The sequence below is a fragment of the Clinocottus analis genome, unplaced genomic scaffold (assembly GCF_023055335.1).
Source record: "Clinocottus analis isolate CAN_PGR_092001 unplaced genomic scaffold, fCliAna1.0.p SCAF_4, whole genome shotgun sequence".
In the NCBI taxonomy this organism is placed as follows: Eukaryota; Metazoa; Chordata; class Actinopteri; order Perciformes; family Cottidae; genus Clinocottus; species Clinocottus analis.
Window position 1 is genome coordinate 14,585,534 of NW_027176153.1, and position 13,541 is coordinate 14,599,074.

Below are 13,541 nucleotides of genomic sequence, written 5' to 3' on the forward strand. Positions count from 1 at the left end.
CACAATTACTTAGTCCCTTTGGCCATCCACCCAGCCTTTGAACTCTATCTTGTGAACTCAGAGCGCCTTCTTCCACTGGAACGAGATATGGCAAAACCACATGATATTACTCAATCCACTGAGTATTCAAAATTACAATGCGGTCTGTTGAGCAAAAAAAAAAAGAAGAAATCCTTAAGCCTATCAAAGTCTGATGGCCTAATTTGTCTTGTTGGGGGTCTCACTCAATCCCCTGCATCCAAGTAACACACCGAGCTCTTTTGCTCAGTACTCCCTCCCAACACATTCAGCCCGAGCCCTCAATTGCTTGTTTAACTTGACACATAATTACTGTGGAAATATTTGTGTATTTTGTACGAGTGCCACAGTCTGCATTGCAACCGACTGCCAAGTCCTCACAGCTCCCACTGCAGCTATCGCAGCCAGAATCCCTGATTAAAACAAGATGCTTTCATTTGGGCCAGCTTTGGAAGAAATCACTCCCAGAGATGGGCCTCTCCCTGCCAAGCCCTTCTGCAGCAGGCTATGTGTGGCAAAGCTGACATGCTCCTTGTACCAAAAGAGGCTTTTTTGGGGGGCGGGTGGGAGGGGGGGTGTTAACCCAAATGTGCTACTGAATCAAGCCTGCTCCATCAAAGTGGCGCTCTGGAAGACCACAGTGTAACTCAGTCAATGCCGCGCAGGTCAACATGAAACATCGCTCTTAAAACTGAGTGAGTTGTTATTAAAATCCCATGGAGTCTGAGGTCATCTCTGCCCTTTAATTTGATACTTATTTAATAACTTTTTATATGAAGATGGAGGTAAAATGTGCACGAAATAAGCACTTTCAAGCAAAGGGAAAAACTGAGTTTGATCTTCAAGAAACCAAAGTAAAGCCCTTGATGTTGCAGATGCTCCTTAGACATGAATGATTAAATGTTTTAGGAAGGTATATGTTTCTTTTTTTTCCTAAAATTGCAAATTAAGTAAAGGTTTGGGCATTGAATTCAGGGATCCAAAGGAGCCCAAGTTTAAATTGCGGGCTGTGTCTATACAACTTTGACAATTGAAGCATTTATACAGTTTTGTCCACTTACATAAACATATATTGTGCAAATATTAATTCATAAATGTCGTGAGAATAGATGTTTCTGGCAGCTGTGACTATCAGGTTAAGGAGAAAAAAACGCTGGCTGATGATGTCCTCTGACAGGTTGTGAACTCACTCTCATGCAGCGGTGACTGGACGTCTGAGGAGTCTGGCTCTGTTGCCGTTTTGACCCGTCAGCTTTGACTCACCAGCAGCACAAATCAACAAACTCTGAGGAGTCACTCTGTTTTTTTCCTGACACCTGTCATGCAACTCCAGATCCTAATTTGTTTGTTTGAAATGGTTCATTTGAAGTTCAAAGTACATTTCTGGACCAAACAAATACTCGGTCGGTAATACTAATCTTTGTGTTCTAAGTAAACTGTTAAATACAGTAGCACACAATCCAAGCAGCAAAATAAGTAAAACACACCACTTCAATCAATGTTGGGGGCCACTTTCATGTAAATTGGGACCTCATTCACAATATCCAAAGCAAATTATCTTCATTAGATTTCCAAAACCATGCCACTGATTTGTCAAGCTGTGAATGATAATGAAGTTGTGTAGTTAATGAAGGGCTGAAGATGCAGGCTTTCACAATCATGATCATCTTCTATATAACCCCTATGAATATTTAAGGATCTTAATTCTGTATATAATTGCGCACCAAAGCTTGGCATCTCTATAGACTTCACAAATAAAATATGTAATAGAGGAGACAGACCTGGCTATATTTCATTAATCATTGAAATTAATTAACTGGTGATAATATAGGATGTTACACTTGCGGGATCCACGGAAAACTGTGAAGAAGGAACTGTGCGGAAGGTGAAATTGTACATGTGTGATTATTCACAGAAACTCACTTACACTTTAAAAGTTTGTTCATGTTGCTCAGCGTTTGAATCCTGAGGCAAAAAGTCGCTTTAAATTGTTTTTGTTCCAACGGGAGAGGAACATGCTTTTGAACATGCACGACATGGCGTGTTTAGCATAAACAGAAGAAACCCATTAATGCGTGTTTAAGGGAAATAAATCATCTTTTGTCTGTTTACCAGTACGTGAAGCAGAAGTGAAGGTGTGACTCGCGGCACATGGTTGGACAACAGGAAGTACAAAAGCTTGGTTGTATTGTGATCCTACCTGGTTCCTGTTACCGCTTTGGGAGTGAACCGGAGTAGATTTGAGTGTCATGGTGGAAATCCTCAGTCGAATAAAACAAAGTGGAGCTGCATCGATGCTCTGTCTTGTTTTATATGATGGCTTGAAATAAATGAACTTTAAATGGAACCTTGGCAGGGACGCGGGCTATTGATCGATTGAAGCAGGAGCTGAAGTTTAAGGGCACCGCTTTCCCGGGACTGGGGCTGTAACTGGAGTAATGAAATTGATTAGGCCAAGCGAGGGTGACAAGCCAGTAGAGTCAAGCCCTTGATGTAAGGAAACAAGAGTGCCATCTAATTGGGGTGTAATATGGGTCTTTAGAGGACATTAAGCACACAAGTGGCGGAAGGGAAGCCACTCTACTGGATGGAGCCAAGAGGATGTTGCACTGGTGTTATTATTTTGTAATTATTCACCCATCTGATTGGATTATTGGAGTCAAAACTGAGAGTCCAGCCAAGGGTCAGCGTATACCCAAACTGTAGCATTTAAAGCAACCTCCACTCTTTCTCCGCCTCCTGGCGTTTCTGTGACAGTACTGCACAACCTTTTTAACGTTGCACCATCGTTCACTGTACAGACGGATGTATCCCTGTATTCATGCTGAAGTTTGAGACATGCATGTATGATTTTGTAACATCACAAGTAGTGTAGGCAGTCAACGTGATCCACATTGTGGATGATTATTGATTTATTATCAATTAGTTTTTTATGTCTTTTAAATCCTGTTATTTATTGATAATACCTTTCAACATCTGTCTTCATTTATTGTGTTGTTTTTAATACAGTGTGGTGAATCCAAAGACAATTTTGCACTTTCTGCAAATTAAAGTCCCTCACTAACTAACTGAGGAAATAAATTATAAGTGCAATAGAACACCAGTACATAAACCTTTGTAACAGAACATATTTGCAGATTTATGGATCATCAATGTTTTTATAATGACGGAGAAGGAATAAATTATTTGACCAGATGTTGGAGTGGATCCCTAAATCAGAGCCAAACATTGTCAAATGTCAGTATTCCCCTTAATGAGTTTCTTGCCCCAGTAAGAATGGATTTGATGATTTGCTGCTCAAAAGTCATCCAGACATCAACGGTAAACTCTAGTCTAATTATATTTAATAGTGGACAAACTTCTTTACAGGTTCCATATCACCATTGTGTGATGTGTATTTCCAATGTGAGGCAGAATCTGACAACACGTTTGAGACCCAAGACGCATAAAAAGATAACATTTTAATCATATTTAGCCCAGTTTTATCGGGAAGTCCGGACATCCTTTGACCTGAAAATCAACAAATCAGTGCTTACTGGTCGGTCATTATGAACTACAGAGTAACTCTGGCTGGGATCACGGGGAGTGCAGTGTCCTCCTGCCAGCAGAGGCCCTGTCCAGTACAGGGGCATTCATCTCCTGGCCTGAACTGTCTCACTCAACAGGATGGCCAGAAGTTACGGTGCATTACAAGCACTTAGCGTAGTGATATCAAGGTTCACCTCCGATTTCCAATCTCAGGCCAGAATAGTGGGCTGGGAGGCCGTCATTAAAAAGCCATTACATGCCCATATTTCATATACCAGTCTCTCCTATGTTTCAAGGTGTTAAAAGCTCAATGTATATTTCCTCTATATTTAAGCGGCAGGACAACGGAGCAGCACATAGCATCTCACTAGCAGCCATTGACCTTGGCCTAGCCAGCCTTCATTAGCTTTTAGACACTTATCAGTCATAACTGGGTTTGTCCTCTCCGCAACGTTTCCTCCTTCACTTCACTTAGGCTGGAAAATAATGGCTGAAATCCATTTATCTGCCATTTCCAACAAGTGCGTGACATTAACAAATTATCTACTTTTCACTAAGTATGGCCAAGGTACCCTCTAAAGGATTCCTCCACTCTGCTGGCCAAGGGCAGACCTTTTTAGAAACTGACTTTTTTTTTCTCCTCCTGAGCTATTTTCCTTCCTTCCCATCTTTAAATATTCATTTTGCTTTTGCATGCAGGGTTAGATTTTATGAGCACTATCGGCCATATTTCTCCAAACACGCATCTTTATTTGTTTTTGATTATTTATGCTCCACTCTGACTTTATAACTCACATCCCTAGGAAAACATTGATCCAAGAGGCAAATGAATCTAATTAGGACCTCTTTCTTCTGTGCTGAATATTGACTTGTTTTGAAAGGTGCCTCTCCATTTCAAGCGAATGTCTCTGGAATGCTCTGTCCCACTCTCTTTAAGGAAAACTTCTAAACGCTGATGAGATATTTTTGTCCATAAATGCGATCTATAGTGGCGCCTGCTCGTTTATAATGTAGTACATTAATTGCAGGATGTCATCAGTGCACTAATTTCCAGCTCTCAGGGTCTCAAAGGCACCAGTTGTTTTTGCAGTTGCTGAAGGCTTTTCATTCTCTCTTTTTTTAATGTCTTAATCTTACATTTCTTAAACTTTCACAATGAGTGGAGAGTCGTGTAAGCTCTGCAGTGCACTCCAGGGCTCAACCTGACAATCTAGTCCACGAGGACGGAGAAGGAAGTGATGATGTACCATTAATCACAAATCATATCAGCTGAGAAGAATCTTTGTTCTTGACACAGAAAACTTGTGTTCCATCTCGATCAGTGAGGAAATGGGGCCTGGCGAAGCGTGCGTCGTCTCGCATTTGTCTTGAGTCGCCGTCCCAAGGCACCGGCGCTTGTTCACCACATTACACTGCTGGCTTTTGATGTAAAGCCGCTGCGTTTCAACATTTCACACAAACCCAATTGGAAAAAAATGTTCCGTTGCATTCCGTGTAGTTGATTTCTATTTAAAATGGTCATGATTATTTTATTTTGTAACATTAACGGGAGTACATTTGGGGTGGAGAAAGAGGGTTGGTGGTGAAGCATTTGCAATTCATATTCCCCTGCATGATTACATTAAGAGTATGTTCTGTCATATTTGATTAATGCATTGTGTTTTCCTTAAAACAGGATTAAAATATGAAAACCGACAGAAACGAAGCTATTACAAAGAATGATCAATTTTTAATAATCTACTCAAGGGAAAAAAAAATTAAGTGCTGCTCAGAAATGCACAGATCAGGATTCTGCAACATTTGGTAATCAGTGTAAGGCTACAAAAAACAAGCTTTGTTTCAGTCACAGACACAATTAACATGAAAGGCTGCCAAGCCAAGCTTTTATGGCTTTTATGTTATGAAACTTGAATTAGAGATATTACTAGCCACGGTTGCCAGGTGTACATGTACTACCACATTGCGTGGCACATTTATGTTGCCCAGATAATTACTCTATTAGCATGTTTTTGTGTGGAAAACTTTAAAAATGTCTCAGTTTTCCCCAACTAGCACAAACTCTTTGAGTATTTTCTGAAGATATCTTTTCAGTCTGCCTTTAATTTATACAAGCACTCATAAAGTTGAACATAGTCTTTCATTTTAATGGGTTAACGCATCCAAAACAATCTCAAATAGTGGTAGTGACTGTTGACAAAAGTATTTCAATTGTCAGTTTTATTACAAGCGTGTAGTACATCATCAGTTGTAACTTTAAATGTGCTCTTTGTTATGTATTCTGAAATACATTTTTAAGAAATGCTCTCTTTTATTTTTAAGAAATGCTCTCTTTTCTTCTCTCAGATGGAGACGTACAGTCAGATATTTCAAGTTGTAGAAACACTGCAGAAGAAGCAGCTTTCGTTCTTTTGTCAATGTTAATAGCCATTTTTTGAACAAAATGTGTGTGTACTGGAATACAAGTGGGTCTCCAATTCCACTGTCAGCCATTTAGCCTGACCATGGGTGACTGTGAATTAAAAAGAGGGGGGCTTTATGGGCGACCCTGCAGCACAAAAGGCTACATCCATAACTTATAGAGACATGGAGGCCATTAGCCGCCACTGCCGGGCCACCTTTACATAATATGGTGTGTGTGGACTAATCACTGAGCTGAGGAGTCCGACTGCTAGAATGTGTCTGTTCGCATGCAGGAAAAACAAGGTGGAGTCCTGCTCCTGTGTCACAGAGACCTTCTGTGTTGAAAACCATGTTTAGAAAAACCCTTCCTCCCAGCTGAAGATTAAAGTCGGTTAATCCTCAGTTAGCTTTGAGTTCAGTTGACCGATTGTTTGTGTTTGTGTGTGAATGGAAGCCTGTTTCTGCCAAGCAAATCGCCTCCATATGGCCTCCAAAAACAGTGGGACAAATAAAAATGTCTCTGCAAAGCCAATTATTAATGCTGAAGCGGTGGTTTTTTGGGGGGCAAGCGAAGACAACAAAGTGTGATTTAGGGACAAGAACCACATGGGTCGGGGGGATGATGCTCACTGAAGAAGTTCCAACAACAAACTATTAACAGCTGTCAATATGGCAGAGTGTGAAGACCACATGAGTTACATTTAGTCCCAGGCTCGTAGGGTTATAAATACATTTTTCTGAAAAATCCTTTTTAATTTTTTTTTCTGTGTGCTGCTGCAAATACTTTTGATGTTTTTCTCTCTTTTCTCTCCTGTTCAATGACCGTTATATTTCATCGCATTATACCAGTAAAAAAAGTGAACAATATGAGCAGAATGGAATTGTTTTGATATTGCCGTCCTGCTGCTAAGCTGTCAAATAAAATGAAACATAAGTGTCTTTGATTGTGCTTATCTAAAACAGACTCACTCTAATGTTGCTACTTGTGCAGAAATCAGGTAAATGATACCATGTATGCTGCTTAAAAAGGATTTGCAAACCATTTGGCCTGAATGCTCTTCATATTACCTTAATGTCTCCCAAAAGGCCAAAGCCAAGAATGAATTATTGATAGCCATCATATGGATCGCACGCTGTGGCTCCACATGCCTATTAGAGGGTTTTGTTCATTCATTTACGCTAGCTTGGACTGCTGCCTTGAACGACGCATCACTCTTCTTCCTTTACTTTTATCCATTAGCTGTTAACAATAACTGACTTTATGCAGGTTGCTGAGTTTCCAGCAAACGGTGAAAACAAAGTAACGTTGTGGGAACACATTTGCATGCTCTGTGGTGTGCTGAGGATGTACTCCACTGCCTGTAATTTGACCTTTGACGTCTTTGGTTAGCCTGCAGTCCATTTAGGCTTTCCTCCGCTTCTGCATTGATATTACAAAAAGGAGAGACAACACTTTCTGGTGAAACGATAGTTGAAATGATAATCGCTAAGTTTAAAAAACTGAAATCTAATTGGGCGAATCCCCCTGGAGACCAATATTGGACTATCTTATAAAAAGCCCACAGTATCTCAGCTATGATTTATTGCTGAATTCCAGTCATTTTCAATACATTATAGTTTCCAAATTGTGTTTAAATTGAGTGTAGAGGAGAAAAGGCCATTAGGAGATGCAGAAATGAAGATTATATTTAAATATTCATGCACTCGGTACCTTATTATTGAATCTGTACACTAACAAAATCAATATTAAGTGCAGTTTGACATAAATTTATTTATGAATTTCGACATTCTAAGTACTTGCGTTTTTTCACTCAAAAAAGGATGAGCATAATGCTGTAATGATATCAAAACAGTGTGTCAGGGTGCATTAGTCTGGGAGTTTATGAACCCGCACATAAAAACTCAGGAGCGTCCCTGTAGAAGTGCTTACTAGGCAGAAATGTCGCTTTTTACAAACATCAGTCATTTTACAGCCCTGTATCACAGGGCGCTCCTCCGCTGTGGGTGATAGTTAGAGAAAGATGCAGTCATCTTGTTTGTCCTAAATGAGATCTTTGCTGTAAGCCCACTTGTATTAAGGCCTGGGAGTTGGATTGTGTAACATTTAATTAAAATGGATGTCTCTCGTCGTGCCTAACCTGTCCCCCTAACTCCCTCTGGTTTCCAGGCCATGTCTTTGTTTAGACAACAGCCCAATGTGACACTTATGACATGAGGACAGTGTGGTTCAGAGGATTTTCTTGTTGCATGAGTCTTAATACAGCAGCATAAAATAACATGTGATTGGTTGTCCCTTGCTGGAAGCCTCAAGGAGAATTATAAATATATTGGCAGTAATAAAATATCAATGTCTTTTGTTTTTATATTGTGGTGTGTCACTGAGAGCTCGGGAACTGCAAAGTTTTTCATTCATATCACAAATGCTTTGTGCACATGTGTGGGACTACTGTAAAACTATAATTAATTTTCATATGTTTTTAGAACACTTTCTCATTCTTTTGCTTTTTATAGAAATGTGAGCAAAGTTAAAAGGCTCTTTATTGGAGGAGCCACATCTCTGGACACAAGATGATGCCATAAAAGCAGGAAGGCATGGAAAAGCAAAACATCAATCTGTACTAAGAGGGGGGAAGCAATAAATCAGAGAATCATAGCCTTCTGCCCCGCCTTTAAAATCATTTAAACAGATTCAAAAAGCCTGATTCTGCTCGAGTCTGTCTGTAAGCACCCTTATAAAGCCTTTATGTGCCGTAGACACAAAGGATAAAACCACGAAACCTTATTGAGAGACGGGAAAATGATGCCCTGTTCCTTGGAAGTGGACGCTTTAAACGTTAGTATCGGTATCTGGATCGCAGAGCGGAGATGAGTAAGTAAGGATAAAGGAAGTCGTCCATCCAAAGCATTCCTCTAATATGTTTTACAAACCTTTTCAGGTCTCTGTTTCAACGTCCAGGTCCGCTCACATCCAGAGTTAAAAGATTTATCAGATGCAAAGTACATCCATAATGTTCTCATTTCCCTTTTTTAGAAACATGTCAGCTGGTTCATGTTTTACCTCAACGTCAGCGCATGGCGGGGATAAGGATGTTAGTATCCATGTCTCATCATGTATCCATGTGATATACTATTACAAGTTTGTTTCAAGTGTCACCAACCTTTACTGAGAGAAACAACACATATTGTTGAATATAAGAGACAATCCCCTATTAAAATACTTTAAAAAAAACTAAAGTATCAAAAACATGAACTGCTAGGGGTGTACCGTAAAAACTGCACGTCCTGTTTTTTTAACGTATCTCAACTACAGAGCAAACATGTGTAGAGGAAGAGGAAACTCCAACAGACTCTGCAGATCTGAGGAAAAGAAAACTTTGGACTGCAAGTTATCTGAGTGAGCATGAGACAGATGGAGGAAATGTACCCTTTCTTCTGGACGTATGGAACAAATACATATTTCAATGACTTTTTCTTAGGAATCAACAATGGTGGAAAGTTGCTCACTACATTTACACAACTGCTGTACTTTAATGATTAGTTTGGATTTTTTTGAAGTGGAGTTGTATGAGCTAAACACCTCAAAGGCTCACCTAAATAACTTAATAACACTTAAGTGTACGGTACGTTTAGAGTATTTTCGCCACTTTAACTTGCCATCAGACGGCCCCTCAAACCTCTTCAGATCCACAAGACTTCCTTGACAAAAAGCTGACCTACAGAGATTGCAGCTATATTTTTTTTGGCATTACCGGAGTTGTCAGATAATGATTACATTAGATGGTTTTGTAAACATATATTATAGTAAGTCTGCATTATACCTTAAAATGTTTGGAGCCATTAAAATGGAGTGAATCAGCTGACAGGAAGAAATGCTCCTCAGATGGAAAATGGTGTTAACGAGTGTGAATAATAAGAGCTCTGTGTGTTAAATCCGATGCTGAGACAAACAGAGATGTTGCTACAATCCAGAGATTCGAGACAAATTAAATCTGATAAAAAGTTATTAACTATGTAACCAAAATGGGAAAATTGTTAATGAGGCGAGAATACTTTTTATAGCTGTTTAAAGGGAAACACGTTCAGTTTACAGGCAAGTTCATTCACACTTTGGCTTAAATATCTATTTCAGACATTCAATGATTGAGGTTAGTTGAGACATTTTGAGTGAAAGGGTTTCATTGTGTTGGCGATGAAGACGGCAAAGTGTTTTTCAATGGCTTCGATGTGTCCTCTGTCGGTTTCAACCCCTCGGTCCTCTTTCATCCCTGTTCGCCCAAGAAATGGAATCATAAAAACCATTCATGCTAAATGAAAAAGGGCATCATAAAGCTGCATTACACTGGAGTACACTCCTCTGCACCTTCCATCCTTATCAATATCGCCCTTCGTCTCCTCATGCATCTCTCTTCCCCTCTTGAAACAAAGCATAAAAGCCTTAGAAAGAGGCACAGTTTGTCATTCCTGTAATATAAGATAAAAGTCTTTAAAAGCTAAAGGCCCAGGTTGTTTTTTTGTCTCTTTGGAGCCGGCAGTCTTTAAGACTGCTCCTCAGGATTAGCAGCAGGGAGAACTATATATTATTTGCAGAATAGCTTACTGAGCACAGTCTAAGCCTATACATATAAGTCAATTTATATTAGAATTTCCATACATGCATTTTCTTATTACCGTCAATATGCAAAAATGGTACTTACTAACAAATAATGCATAATGTACAAGAGGCAGGGCATCAATAACTGCATTTGAGCCTTAAAAGAAAATGCAAAAAGGCAGAGCATAAAGACGGGCAGTATGCAATATACAACACATTAGACACGAAAACGTCAAAAATATAAAGATGGCTCTTTGCTCAGGAGACAGCAAGTCATTTATCTATAAAGAGGAGGAGGAAATAAAAAGCTTCCGTCCTAAAGCTCTCGTGTATTTCATTTACGAACAAAGTCAGGTTATCTGCTTGCAGACAAGTTCCTGCTGCCAGACCTCCGCCCTCCATCAGAGAGAAAGACACCAGGAGAAAAAGGCCACAGACATTTACATCTCTTATCATCTACCTTTCCCTTTTCATTTAAATGGGAAAAAAATGCTCTTTTTCTGCTAATTTAATAGTTGATTAACGACGAAACACATGATTTGATCCCGAAAAGGAAGCTGCATGGTGGAGAAAAAAAGCAGTAGTTACTTAAAGAGCAGCAGTTTGGGAAAGCATTGGTGAATATAAAACCTGTCAATGTACACCTCCTTCGGGCACTTTGGTACACCACATAACACATGTTCCCCTCTGCTGGCTGGCTCCGAGCGGAGAGGATGCTGTGTAGTTTTGTGGTGAGGTGTACTGTTGCTTCTGTTGCATTTTCTCCCACTGGTTTGACATTCAAGATCGCTCAATTATGTATGAACGGCAAGCAATATCCTTTACCATCAAGCCCCAATGTAACATATTTCATTTTCAAGGGCTGCAGAGCACAATCAGACCCTCTGTGTAATTACGACTTATTAAAAATGATTCCAAATTATCAGCGGATCTGTGGGCTGGTGTCTGGGTCCAAACTGAGAGCTGTTGTACTGTATTACTCGCAGAATAACTTCCCATGGGTGGCTGGCGTGTCAACAGCGAACTCTGTCCTTAGATCACTACAAATTAATTAATGGAAAATCACAACCATTATTGAATCTGCACGCATACATATACAGCATAATCAGACAAAGAGAACCTTATGGAAGCTGTTTGGTTTTTTTTGCTCCTCAGAAATTAGTGGCTTTTGGAAAACGTGCAACATTGGAAAGGCACCCTCAATGACTTGTTGGGATACACTTTGAGCACTTTCGTGACTAGTTTTCACTCCCTGTCCACGGTCTCATAATGAGAAAACACAGTTCAGCAGAGAAAAGACATCTCAAACAGCATGTTTACCCCTCACACAACATGGAGGAATTAAAAATGGATGAGCGCCCCATCCATTATTTCAACCTCCAAATGGCAAAATCTGTATAAAGCTCTGAGTATCCGTCTGGGTGAAAATAAATAAATCAAATATGCACTTCAGCGTTTCCTGCTCTTTTTCTGCGCAGTATACAGTGTCGTGTTTGTGGAGGGCACATCCTGCTCTTGAAAACATGATGAGCTTTCTAAACGTATATAAATAAACCAAGAGTTTTCAATTAGCTTTCTCATCTTTTCTGTTAATTCAAATGATTTTGTCACTTTTCCGGGACAGTGCATATAATATTTAGACTACTCTCATACTTTTCCCGGCCCCATTCTCCCAGCTGAATTTCTCCTATCTGAAGTATTCTAATTCACGAACACAGTGGTGTCAGAAGTGATTTTGCGGCAAAGTCACTAATTATATGCAACATCAATGCGATGTGGGGAAAACGTTAAAAATTTAGCATCACAAGACAAATGGAAAAATGCGTGCTGAAACAAGGAAAAGAAGCACTAACATTCATAGTTTTTCAATGAATAATACATGTCCCCCCCCACACCCTGTTCACTTGCACACGGCCAGACTGGCTTCAGTGTCACTCTCATCTTTATCTTAAAATAAAAATGTGTTTATGACTTTTCACATGTAGCCTTGCTCTTTGCATCCACTAATGAAAGGAATTCTTTACTATACAAGGCATTGTTCTCTGGGCTGATTTAATTATCAGCCTGTGTGTGCAGAACTGGGAAAACAACATGAGTAAAAATAAAAAAGAGTCATGAATTGAGCAAGACTATATAGCATTTACAATTCCAACTAATTTCCACATGTGAAAATCTGTGTATGCGTACGTTTGCTCTCTCAGCATGAAAACAAGCAATTATGAAAGCGCTGGAAAGTTAAGCTCTTTTCACTCCTGCAATGTGATAATTAAATGATATTTAAAGGGTGTTTGAAAATGTTCCGCTAATTCTTTTTTCAGAAGAGCAATGTTTTGATAATATCAACTAGCTTGTAATTACCTCACCTGTCTGCAACAAGACTGAACTAAAGTATTAGAGCCTGTGGTTTATTGTGGCTCCCCAGCCGCTCACCAAACGGCAGCCATGTGTGCCATATAAAGGTGTAAAGGAGGTTGATAAACTGTTGGTGCATCAAGTTGATAGCAGCTAACATGACCTGCCCTCTGTTAACCAAGACTCACATGGTGGGTCATTGTTGGCCTGACAAACAACTTTACTTTATTTTGACGGTATTATCACGGCTCCCTTTACACAGTAATTATATTCCAAATCATTATGCGTTGTAAAGTCTATTGACCCCTTGTAAACTTATATTTACCAAGCCGGAACAGTTAATGAAATAGTCTTTTAATTAGCACTCCCCTTAAGGGTGGGACATCTGAAGACGTTCCTGTTTTGTTTTGTCTTTGTGGTTGACTGAAGGGTGCAGATCCACTGTTCTGAGATAAAACAGTAATATCTTAATTAAGACTTGCCGTTTAACTGTTAACAGTCAAAGTCAGCGGCATTGTGGGTGCCTCTGTGCCAGGGGTGGCACCTGCAGTACAGGAATATTCACTGCACTATGAATCAATAAAACAATATCATAATTTCTTCTTTTGTTGTTTTGTTTTTTTTAGGGCCAGGTCGTTTTTCAAGCTTGACT